Here is a 13,808-nt window from a genome sequence, read left to right on the forward strand (position 1 = left end):
TTAAATATTCGGGTGCTTATATTTCTGGCATTTATTCGCACATGTACGAACCCAGGCAGATTTATGGCAAAACCTTATTGGCAATCGTTAGCTGATGTTTCTCAAATTCACAGTGTTTTCTGTTTCAAATAGTGGAAGAATTCAGTTTAATTCAACTTAATTGACTTCATTTGTAAAGCGCCAATTCATGTCAAAAGTCATCTCAACAAGATCAGTACAGTCCAATTAAGTCCTGTTCATTGTAATTTAGTTAATCCAGGTTGTTGCCAGATTCAAAGTTTATATAAAGCCAATCCATAAAAAACTAATCTGGGAAAAAAAAACATTCAGATCTTTAACTATGGCAGAAATAACTAAACCCTGAGGATGAATGTTCAGCACAAACGACAGGGTCTGAATGAAAAAACAAGCAGACTAAAAACACGTTTTTGAAGCTAACTATCTAAAAGATTACATTATGAGATCACCAATGGTAGAGAAAAAAAGAAGAAATGTTTTAAAGTTTTTAATGTTCACAATTGTTTACTTATCTTTTATCTTTTTTTTAATTATTTGATAAGTAATCTTCCTTTTAAATCTCACTAAAGCAAACACACCATGTTAGGGTGAAGAAAGCACAAAATGCAGATTAGAGGTAATATCACAGGGCATAGAAGGAAATGATGTTAAATGATGTTAAAGGGAAAAATAAATTAACTTAAATAAATGCCTGTTATACTTTTCAACGTTGTACATTTGACTTTGGTGGCCTTGTCACATATTAAGACTTTTTTTCTAATTCAGAAAACACTCACAGTTAATTACTTTTTTTAAAGGACACAGAAAACCTGTACTTTTAATGTCAATTTTAGTACGTTCTTCAGATAATAAAACTGATTTTTACCTCAAAAATATCTTTTTATTGCAAAATATATGTTTTTAATATGTAGATCAATTTGCATAATGACACTATAAGCATATGAGTACAGTTTATTTTATAAATTAATATTAATGAAAAGTTGGAAACAATATATAGATATGTTTTTGTTATTTTAATATCCCATAATTTTATTTTAAAAAAAAATGAATTTAAGATAATAGATGAAAATATAAAAGATGAAGCCAAACAAAGACAGAAAACATTTATAAACTTAAAGACATTTCTGCATCTTTAAAAAGAAAGTCCAACTTCTTATGTCAGGCTTGTGAATATTTGATGAGTATTTTTGATTCTATATTTATCTGTAAATTTAGTTTTATTTTCATCTAAACTCGTTCGTGTGGACCTAGCCTGCTGCAGATTTCTCTGCTGCCTAACTTTGACCGACTTTCCTCCTCAGTGAGGCTGTTGATTAGACAGGAGAAATTACAATTCCTCTTACTCCAGCAAACAATCAAACATATTTGTGTGCAGCGAGAGATTTTCTTCATGGAATTAAAACGTCACAGTCACTCATCTCAAAGCAAATAAAGATTTATACTCCCATGAAACTGTTACTACCAGGTTGAAGAGTCAACCAGAGAGAGAGAGAGAGAGAGCGAGAGAGAGAGAGAGAGAGAGAGAGAGAGAGAGAGAGAGAGAGAGAGAGAGAGAGAGAGTGAGAGGGGGAAAAGTGTGTTGATCTCCCAGACCACACCCATGTCCTCACACCCCTACGTTCTCTCCCTCTCTTCAACATGTATCACTCCTCCATCTGTGCCGCTCACCCAGGCATCCCCACTGGGTGTATTTTTAATCCTTACCTCACATTTCCTGCCTGTTGTTTGCTTTCGTTTCCTACTGGTGTGCAGTTGTCCAAAATTCTCCTTTTTTCTTTTCTGTTTTTTCTTCCCTCCACCATTTCTCGTGAAGTTTTTACATCCTGTAGCTTCAAACATCCCAATTCATTTCCCTCCCACACAGTTCCTCCTTCTGTCTCCCTCCCACTCCTCACACTTCTTCTTCTCCTCTTCCTTGACATTTCTCCTCCCACCATCTCTCCTAAAACTCCCCATCCGTTCCTTCTCCCCTCCATTCCACCGCTTCTTTTTATTCACTTTTCATCTTTCTCCTTTCGTGTCCCCTCCATCTCCCCCCGCCTTCTTCTTCCTCTCTGTGCAGCTGGTGGGGCCCTTCCATTAGTCCTGACATGCAGAGGCACTGATTCTGTAAAGGTCTTGACCCTTCGCAGTGGGTTTCGCCAGGGCTTAGCCATGCACTCTCACATATCTGCGTGCCCTGGGATGCTCTCCCAGTGCACAGCTCGCCCTCCGCGCAACACACACACACACAGATGTGAGGATGCACGTTCATGGTGACACAGAAAAGCACGAGTGCAGATGTACACACTAGCATGCATGCTCAGACCCACACGCACACAACTCTGGGCCGCTTTCATCACGCTGACAAGACCGAACCCCTCCCTCAGTAGCACCAACTGACTACTGACTGCACAGCTGCTGAGGTTGTTAGTGTGTGTGTGTGTGTGTGTGTGTGTGTGTGTGTGTGTGTGTGTGTGTGTGTGTGTGTGTGTGTGTGTGTGTGTGTGTGTGTGTGTGTGTGTGTGTGTGTGTGTGTGTGTGTGTGAGCGAAAGAGAGAGAGAGAGAGAGAGAGAGAGAGAGAGAGAGAGAGAGAGAGAGAGAGAGAGAGAGAGAGAGAGCGAGAGAGAGAGATTCAGATGTCCAGTTGGAGAAATTCTCCTTAATTGGACTGCTGCAGGCTTGGGAAAGACCCAAACCAGCTCTTACTTCTCACTCTCTTTCTCACGCCTTTCCTTTTTTTCTTCTTTGTATTTTTTTTTATTAATTGCTGTCATCCGGTTGTCTTCATTTTCCTGCTCTACGTCAACAAACGCTCGCCAAGTGCTAAACACATTCATCGGATGTGGATGATCCAGTCCATTCACAGCTAAACATTAGATTTTTTTCATTTTATTTTTTTTTTATTTTTAAAGCAATCACATTCTTTTTCTTTAAGGACCCTTTCAAATGGCCCAGCTTCAACAATTACAGAACTTTTGTTGAAACCATGTGATGAAAATAATATTAAAAAGGTGATCATTTAGGCCCTTTGTGCCAAAGCAACTAGATGAAGTAGCTTAGTGTGTTTAAGATAAAGTTTAAAAGTAAATTCGATAACGATGAAATGTTAACAAAATAAAACCTCAAAACCTATGATCATAGCTCCTGTTCTGGGTTCAGTGATGTTGAGTTTCACACATGTTTTTCTATCTTTGAAAGTAAAGAGTTTGAACATGAAGTGTCTCCTTTAAAAGTATATTTTTATTTTGAACTTATTTTAATACTGCATCAATGTGAAATCAGAAAGCACTTACAAGGCTTTAGAAAATAGTAAAAAAAACAGAGAATCCTGACTTTGTTTCGACTTTTATATCATTCCAGACAGTATAAATGCAAGAAATTCAAGATTTGATATCATCATCATTTCATTTGATAAAAAAGATCAATTCCTGCAGTTCAGGTCTGCAATGCATTGCAAAAAGGGTGGGATGATGGTGAATTGAGGGCCGGTAGTGAGTTAAAGAAAAAGGCTGGTGATGTTATTTCAGGGGATGTCAACTTGTTATTGTAAATTTAGTAGAAATTCAGTATGCATGAAAGGAGGACATAGATTCTACAGTTTGTCATAAAAATCATTGACATGTTTGAAAACCATGTTCTTTAAAGAAACACTGAAAGAAATATTAAATATTTCAATTTCTAGAATGAATAATATAATTAATCGAGTGATAGAATGGGAGGAAATTTCAATATGTAAAAGGCCATAAGCCTAAAGAGGAAACCTGCGATCTCATACCTCACATGGTGCTCTCTGGGGCCAGGCTGGAACATCACACCATGGAAATATGTATTGCAGTCAGTGTTCCAGATCTTCTTTTCTTTCTTTATCTTTCTTTTTTAAGTGTTTGCCTATGCCAAACGTTATTGGCACTGCTGTGAAGGCACCAATAATGCACCTAACAAGACAATACAAACCCACATTCTGCAAACACATTATGACGGCATGGCTGAAGAGGATGAAGGTACATGCCCTGGACTGGCTTGCCTGCAGTCCTGGTCTGTCCCCAGTAGAGAATAGTTGGAGAATTCTTTATTTAAAAATTGCAACTACGACTTAAGACGTGTTTGCAAGAAAATGTTGAATTAAAAGCTGAATTAAACTTTTTTTTCATTTTCTCATGAAATAATTGTAACTAAAAAGAGGAATTCATTGATTTTGTATACCCACTTAATCCTCCTGGTGCATATCCCAGCTAATTGACGGAGTATACCCTGGAACCTTGGAGAGGTCGCCAGCACCTGCCTGTTAGCTCAGCAAGCAGGTGGTGCAATGGTCCTGCCAGTTTAGAAAACGAGGACCCAGTTTAGCGTGCCCTATCCGCTGGTTAGTACAACTAGCTCTGAAATGGCCCAGTTGCATGCTGTTAAAACAGCAAGAACAGATTATCCAGTTAACTTAGCCACTCTACATGGAATCCCCGTACCAGACCAGATCTAGCTGTCCCTCAGCTGTCATTTGTAGGCGATGTCAGAAACCTGGTCACTATGCAAGAGAGTGTGACAATGAACAAGTTGTTCCCAGAACCCTGCTACTCCATCCCTAGCGCAGGCTGATGCTGGTTCTAATTCCCGGGTTGTGGGAAACTACTTTGTAGCAAGCTCGTGCTACCCGGGGTCAACTGACAGGGAAAGAGGACACAGGATTTCGTGGGGAAATTGTGGATCTTTATTTTGCCTTGACACAGACGTGTACCAGTACCCTCAGCCGCTCTGTGTCATCCCTCTGAGCCCTTTGCCGGTGTGCAGCCGCTCTTTAAATACCCAGGCAGGGTGGAGAGATTGATTGGGCACAGGTGTGCCCAATCAGCTACACCCTGCCACAGACCCCCATCGCCCGACTCAGGCCGGGGATCATCCAGTCTAGCCAACCCCCCCCCAGCTCCTCCAACTGGGAGGTCCGGCTGAGCAGCGTCTTGCTCAGCCCATCCACCCGCCGGTTCAGCTGCGCCTTCTCGTCCAGGACCTCCTCCTCCCCGACGCAGCGCTGGTCCGCCAGCACCTCCCGTGCCGCGGACAACCGACAGGAAAGAGGACACGGGGTTTCGTGGAGAAATTCTTGATATTTATTTGCACCCAGACACAGACGTGTACCAGCACACTCGGCAGCTCTGTGTCATCCCTCTGAGCCCTTTGCCGGTGTGCAGCCGCTCTTTAAATACCCAGGCAGGGTGGAGAGATTGATTGGGCACAGGTGTGCCCAATCAGCTGGACCAGGCCCGCGCCACTTCTGTGCTGCTCCCCCGCAGACCACGCCCAATCCACCACCCTGCCACATACTTCCCTCCAGAATGTTGGAAGAGGGCCCTTAAAGGCTCTCAGGACAAAAACTCAGCTAGCCTTACAATGACCTCCCTTGTTGCACAGTGCCCAAAGGTAGCTGTTAGTATAGGGGAAGTCATTGTTAACTTTTAAAAATAACGTACAACAATGTCATTGGTTGCACCTTCATGCGCCAAATGGTTTGGACATACCTTAAACCAGCTATGCAGCATTAGACATTGAGCTACAAGGCAAGGTAATTCCTCAGTGGTAAAAAGATCCCCCAGGCCAGTCTCTTCCCCCTGAAGTGCCCGGTGTCCTCAGGATTAATGTAATTCGTGAGTGGTGTGATGAGCTATTTGGTCAGAATAGCCCTTCCCTGTTTGACCTCCCACCGGTGTCCATGCCTCACCTCCATGGCAGTACGCTTTGGGGTATTGTACTCAGGTCTGGCTCCAACCAAATCCAATACGTGCAGGGTTTGCCAAAGTTAGAGACTGCAGGATGATTCTTAAACCTGGAGGCACTGTTAAGTTGGTAGCTGCTACTGCCGACCCCATTTGTGCAATGCCTCAGCTAGTAGCCCCTTACCTGAGGGTCTCCTTGTCTCACCTTGTCGGATTTGTGTTGAGAATGGAATTGCTTTCGTCCCCATTGGTAATGTGGGGCTTACCTGGCGAAATTCTATCCCCACAGTATCATGGGTCTTTAGTCCAGGCCACAATTGATGGTTTCCCAGCAGGGATTTCTGAGATTCCAGTAGAAACCGACAGGGTAACAGCCACCATCCAAGCAAGGCAAGTCAGCAGCGTAAGACGACAGATTCAAGCCCTTGATCTATTCTTGCTATCAGAGGCCGAATAGGAACAAATGAGGATGTTTCTGTCAAAACATGAGTTGGTTTTCTCTGCTTTTGGAAGTGACCTTGGCTGCATTGATTTAATGCCACATGACATCCCTTTTTTTGATGATTATGATTATGAAGGAGTTAAGGCCTACTTGAGACACATGTTGGACAGCTCTGCCATTCAGGAAAGTAGTAGCCCCTACCCCTCTCCCATTTTGCTGGTGACAAAGAAGGAGGGTATCTTCATGTGTGTTGATTACAGATAGCTTAACCATAACACACAGAAAGACGCTTTCCCCCTTCCCCGCATCAACAATTCCTTTGAAGTGCCTTGTTGGGCCAAGTGGTTCTCTATGCTTGACCTGGCTAGCAGCTATAACCAAGTACAGGTAACTGAAAAAAATAATCCAAAGACTGCTTTCTGCACATCATTTGGACTATTTGAGTTTACTTGCATACCCTTTGGGCTTTGTAATGCTCCCAGTACCTTTCAGAGGTTGATGGAGAGAAAATTTGGGGCGCAGCACTTTCAGTCTCTCCTACTGTACTTGGTGACATTATTGTGTTTTCCGCTAGTGTGAATGATCATCTAAGCCATCTGGACCTAGTGCTGAGCCGCCTTCAGAAGGAAAGACTAAAGGTAAAGCTGGAAAAAGCTGTGTTTTTTTTTTTCAGAAGGTAGGTTCATGACCTGGGTCATCCTGTCTCCAGTGAAGGAATGTCTACAGATTCATCCAAGGTGTCCACTATTGGAAACTGACCCCACCCTTCTACTATTTCAGATCTGCAGTCTTTCCTTGGTGTTGCTAGCTTCAAGCGATTTGTGGAGGGGTTTTCTAAACTGGCAGTACCTTTGCAAAACCTGGTTGCTGAGCTAACAGACAGGAAGGGACAAGGATCACACCTGGATGAGGCCTGTATTGAGGCATGTGAGAAGCTTCCAGGAGCTCAAGAGGAGACCGATGAGTGCACCTACCCTTGAATTTTGCCAACCTCAAGCTACCATTTCCTCTAGAAGTGGATGCTAGTCATACAGGTCTCGGAGCAGTGTTGTCCAAAGAGCAGGATGGCAAGATTAGGCCATTTACCTAGCTACCAGTTGTAGCCTCAGCCCTGCTGAAAGGAAATACAGCTCCATGAAGCTGGAATTCCTCAGGATGAAGTGTGCCATGACCAAAAAGTTTCAGGACTATCTGTGGGGCCAGCATTGTAAAATGTGGACTGACAATAATCCTGTGTGTCATTTGGACACAGCCAAGCTGGGTGCCACTGAGCAGCAATGGCTGGCTGAGCTGTCTGCAGTCAACTATGAATTCTGATATTGGCATGGTACAAAAAATGGCACGCACAGAGACCACTGAATTCCAACACCGGTGAGAAACTGTCAGGACTAACCAGGGTGTTGTTACAGCAGTGGGACAAGACGATAAGAACCAATGGTCTAATCTATCGCAGGGCTAGATGGGGATGGGAAAATTCTCCAACTCCTGTTGCCTGATGTAAGTTTTAACCAGACGAAACCACCCCCCTCAATGCAGGATGGCAATGAAGTGTACCACCAAAACAAAAAAACATGGAGTCACAGTATAGACACAACTCTGATTCTTTTTACTTTAAGTTTTGACAGTGCAGGTCATATTCACATCATCCAAAAAAAATCTCTCCCACTCACAACCCCCCTCCAGTATGAAAAGACTATTGGCAAAACCATCCACTAGGTGTATTTACAACTGTGTCCCTTAAAACCATTCAATACAAACATTTTTTTCTCTATTCCAAAGATACTTCCCACGTGCCATTCTGACCATTTATTTAACCCTTAAAAAACATTACTAATAGCAAAAGAACTAAATAATAAATCTCCCTCCTCTCCTCAGGCCATTTGGTCAGTGCCGGCCAAAATAATTCAGCACACCAGACCCTGTCAGCAACACTCATGGGGCACCTCCACAGCTCCTTCTTTTACTATTCCACATTTGTGGCACGATCTACCAGAGAACCCGAGAACAGCTGAAAGTTTTGGAGGATTTTAAAACTAGACTCAAGACACTTTTACTTAAGCTTTTATAATTCTTTATTCATGATTTATTGATTGTTTTATTGTGATTTGATTCATTTATCTACCAATATGTATGTGTGTATAGATGTATACATACATGTATACATATAGTTCTAACTCCGCCCACATTTTTACTTATACGAATTTGTTGTAAATATTGATTGATCTACCAAATTACTATTATATCCTCAATTTAAAATGTACCTGCTATTTTTCATTTTCATTTCTCAAAAAACTGAAGATGGTGTTTCATTTATTTATGCTATAAATGAAATCGAAAAACACGTAATTTTGTGTTTGTAATTTACTTTCTGATAGATGTTTTGTTTTTATTTTTTCATCAAAATGGCATCCCCCTGGTTTCACATGAAACCACCAATCAGCTGTGGCACCCCGTGATCCCCAAAAGCAGGTTCAGCTGACAGATGTTCAAATGTTGTTCTGTAGTACAAAAAAAGACATGAAAAAGCTGATGTTTGAGTCAGAATCAGAATTAGTTTTATTGCCAAGTAAAGTATTTATGCAAGAAGAGTTTGCGTTCATGCGTTGGTGCATAAACATAAAATAACACATAAAATAAAAAATTACAGGAACAGGAATGAAGGTACAGTATATGAAATAGAGAGATGTGCAAAACGTACTTGGGAGTCACCCATGTCAAATATCTGAAGCATGAATTTTAAAAATAACAAATTTCCATATTGCTGAGCTTGAAATTCAGCATCACATGATCATTGATCCAAGCAGAACCATTCATAAACATCTTGTTTGCAAGTGAAACCTCCAGACTCAAATCAAATTTAGTCCCCCTCTCACCTCTAGCATCTCTTTGCCTTTTTTCTCCCTTTAGCTTATCTTCATCTCATTCTGTTAGCACTTTCATCCAGGGAACCTCTCACCTTTTCAAATCTTCCTCTTTCATTCAAGTCAGTTCTCTCCTCATTGTGTCGTCCTCTTCCGTCCTTCCTCTCTCCCTCCTTTCCCCTACTTCCCCCCTCCCTGACTCCCTCCTCTGTACCCTCCTGCCGCTCTGAGCCTGTTGCTGGTCACTGTAACGGGCAACTTTGCTTCTCTCCCCTTTTGTGGTGATGACAAAGGGGGCCGGTGCCCTCTCACAGGCTATGTTACAGGTTGTCACATGAGGCGGACACTCTGGGACAGCCCTGCGTTATCTACTGTGACAACCCTGATTACTTCCACAGCCTCCCATCTGATCAGCACATCCAATTCAATTAGTGGCAATTAGTCCTGGTCCCCTCCCCACCACCACCTCCTTCCTTCTCCTACCCCCTTCCTCATCTGCCACCTAACCCCTCCCGTCGCCTGCTGTGACTCTCCAAAAAAGCTGCCAAGCTTTAAGCAACTCACTCAAGCTGGCAAACTGGCTGATGAACAACTTTGGGCCGACTTGTAGCCCCCTCGTTCCCCTCCACCACCCCTACCCTGAACTCCTCCACCACCACCATCACCCCCAGCCCTCGTCCTCCAATTATCTTCTCACACACACATACACACAATGACTCATTCACACATTCATAGTCAGATGCACCATGAGAGCACATATTCAAAGTGACACATCACATAGAAACCATCTGTGTGTGCACGGATTTCTGCACATAAACTCCCACAGGTCCTGTTCAGGAGCAGCACAAAAGAATGTGTATGCACGTCTAATCTGCACGTAAAACAAATACAGAGCCAAGAAAAGTATATGCATCTTTCAAAATACTGGGGTTTCATATTACTTTGGGACAGGAAGGGTCTCGCAAAACAGAATTACAAATACCATTTCTTTGTCATAAGAATTATAGATGAACCCTGCATATATAGCTCAACTGGTCGAGCGGTTGCACCGTATACAGAGGCTATCACCCTCGTGCAGACAGCGTAGGTTCAAACCCTGGTCTGTGACTCTTTGCCACATGTCTTCCCCTTCTTTCTACCTCTACGTTTCCCGTCCGGCCACTAGAACCACAAAAAAAATCTGAAATAATAATTTGAGACGTCATTTAAATAAATTCAAGGCAAACATCATTAAGCTGTCTACTGTTTGTTTAGTTAGGTTTAGGCAACAAATTAGCTAGGCTTAGGATAGATAGATAGATAGATAGATAGATAGATAGATAGATAGATAGATAGATAGATAGATAGAGCTTAGGAGAGCTAAGTTATTGTGTTTTCTTATTTTATCAAGACTGGAAGTCATTAAAACTAAATTTAAATGATATACATATTCGCTGGTGGGAATTCATAGTGAAAAATGTCTAAACAATCTCGCTGGTGACACTCCATGCAGCTTTTTTAAAGCAAAATAGGAACACTGTAAGTGATATAAATCAAAAATCACTTTCACATGGCAATTGCACTAGAGAGATGTACTGGTCATCCTTTTTTTAATTTTTCCATTTCTTCAGGTGTACATTCATAATGATCCCAAGAAAGCAGCATATTCCCTCCCTGTTACTACCTTGCAAGGTAATGTCATTGCCAAACGAAGAGTAACACCGTTCTACTTCATGTACTGTTCACACAATGTAGTGAGCAGAAATAAGGGACTACAGATGCAGAACCAACTGGTTGTGTGAATGGGGGTGCTTTATTTGTTTGAACGGCTTAAAGGTGTCAATTTATCTATCAACAATTATAACCACTTCACAAATCTGCTGATTTTATTTGTAACAATTTGAGTGATGGACTAACAAGGCCATTGGAGATATTGCAGACCAAAAACAAAGCTAAAAAACAAGTCTTCATGTAACCAGACCCAAAACCTTGCTATAAAAATCTAAAAGGATCCTAATATCTTTTTTTTTTTGCAGTTTTTAGAAATGCATCCATCACATATTGCAGTGGATACCAAAATCTATCATTGTCAAAAGAAATCAAACATGCTTTTATTCTGGAGGAAAAGGAAGGTGTGAAAATTCAGTTTAGTGTGCATCTGTGTTGCGTTGTGCCTGGTGTCACCATCTCAAAACCTCCGGTTATAGAACCATCGACTGCATTTAAGGATTACTGCATCAACGCAGAGATGCATTTTAGCACCAGTGCCGCCTTATTTGTGGATACTCTTTGTGTGCAGCCCCCCCTCCCACTCCCTGACCCCCTCCACCACCTCCCCTCTGTGGGTCTGTGCACACCTGGTCTTCACAAATTAGGAGCCAGCGAGCTGAGAGAAAAGCGGGACGCATGGAGGAGCGAGGGGAGGGAAAGGGGGTGTTTGGTCGCGGAGGTCTTTCAGCATTCCGATGGAGCAAAAAGTTAATGATGGTCCTATTGTGTTGTGAGAAAGCTGGCCAGAGGAGAAGTGTTGCAGGGAATCACTGCCTGTGACAGTGAGCAGCGACAAAAGGGGGCCAGACTTAAACTTCATTGATTCATTTTCATTTTTCATATTTCTATTTCTTACATATTATGTTGCTTTTTGATCAAACTCCCTCCTCACTCATGAAAAGGTTTCGAAACAGCTTTGCTTGGGGAGGCAAACCAGTAAAAAAAAAAAATGGGGATACTGAGACAAAAATGCTAGACATGTTTATTTCAGGATTGTCTGGATGACTTTGAAGCCTTTCTTCCTCATAAAATGAGTATGGTGTAATAAATGAATCTGTTTTTAATCATATTCAATCAACTTCTCACTCCCTTGCCTCTGTTCGCAAGAGCTGCCCAACACGCCCGCCTTCCCTGCAGGCCTTAATGCATGCTGACAGTTTCGGCCCGTAATTGGTGATCACACCCAGATGGATGGTTTCTTAATTTGGTGATCCCAATAAAGCCAGGCAGGCAGCTCAAGGGAAAAGGGGCAGCAGGGGGAGTGTCTCTGTGTTGGTAGTGGTGGTGAGGGGGCCACGCTTGATTTGTTGGTGAAAGATACAAGAGCGGTAAACACCCGAGGCTGCAAGTCCGACAGTTTGACCAGGCTTTTGTTCACACGTCCGTTGAAAAGCAGAGAGGCGGCGAGGGGGGGAAGCCCCACTCCTCCGCCCCCGAGACCTCCTCCTCCTCGTCTTCCTCTCCTCCTTCCATATAATCCCAGTCTGTTCCACCTCTCTCCAGCTCCTTCTGTGTCTGGAACGGCCCTGAAGAGAGCCCTGTGTGAGCACTGTTGCGAGTTTCTGTGTGCATTTGTGTGTGGATGCGTGTGGGTGTCCTGAGTCTGAGCTGAGGGGCCGGATGAGGAAATGATCTCTTGAGTCCATATGTGTCTTTTTCCTTTTCACCGACTAAACGGATTGCTGAAGCTCAAGTGAATGAAGTGTGAATGGAGGCAAAGAAAGAAGAGACGTTCCAAAGGTTATAGGTTACAAGATGGGTAGGAACCCTGGTTCATGTGTGGTCGTATTGGCTTTATTAAGCAGAGCACAAATAGAGTGATGGACTGGGTCGAGACCCCCTGTTACTAATGAGGGTGAGCTCTAGTGACCCAAGGGATGCAGAGGGTCACGCCACACCTGTTTGATGATCCAAGTAAAGAGCTGAGCTTAATGTAGGAATGATGTATAGACAGTTTTGAGTATACAAGATACTCTACATGGAAAGAAATCAGAATTTACCTTGAGACCTCGTGATGTTCAAGTAGTCTTTTGGTGTCATTATAACGCAATGATCAAAGAGCAACATTTTCTTCCTTTAGACATCAAACCTCCACGTGTAATCCAGTACAGTCATAATCCCCAAATGTGTTCTTGCTCTGCCCATGATATGTAGGAAGCATCTGTTGTAGACCAAACACCAATCATCTAACATCCAGGTTTTGTTGCAGTTCCTTTACTGGCCACTAGAGGCTCCAAAAGTGAGGTCAATTGATTTCTTATCCATGATAACTCAGAGGGGTTTTTATTTATTTATTTATTTTCTAATATGACTGATTAACAGTCAGCTCAGCCAATTGCTAGTAATGCAGTATAAAAAGACTATTGGCAAAACCATCTACTACAAATCAAAGGGGTGTATTTACAACTGTGTCCCTTAAAACCACTCAATACAAAAATAGTTTATCTATACTAAAAATACTTCCCACATGCCATTCTGACCATTTATTTAACCCATGAAAATAAAAAAACAATACTAATGTAATGTAATTTTTTATTTTTGCCACAGAAACATGTGAAATCGGATACTTCTATAAACGGCCCTGCAGTTATTTCAGCAGGGATCAGCTGAAGGAGCTGGTAACCACAGCTGACTTTGTTTAACATTCAGTGAGCGTGTTCCAGTTGGCTTCCCGGGGCAACATGGCTGCATGGAGTAAGAAGAAAGGGGTTTGAAAACCGTTCAGAAATCTATAGGCCACCTGACTGATGCTTTGTCCATTGTGTTTACAGTCTATGGTGGAGACTTGACACAGCAAAGTATCCCAGAATGCATTCGTCATTGTTAAATGACAGTAATGGCACAAGAGAAAGTTCACAAGAGAAACTTAAAAATTTGAATTACAGCTGCTATGTAACTGAATGTTGTTTAAAGTTAGTTGTTTTTTTTAAATGTGAGAAGGTAGTAGTACTAGTACTTTTAACGTTTCTTTTTCTCCACAGAACTTAAATGTATCATGTCACAGCAATGGTTAACATAATTTTTGCCAGGTGTCATGTTCCACGTCTAAT

The sequence above is a fragment of the Cololabis saira genome, chromosome 20 (assembly GCF_033807715.1).
Source record: "Cololabis saira isolate AMF1-May2022 chromosome 20, fColSai1.1, whole genome shotgun sequence".
NCBI classification, from domain to species: domain Eukaryota; kingdom Metazoa; phylum Chordata; class Actinopteri; order Beloniformes; family Belonidae; genus Cololabis; species Cololabis saira.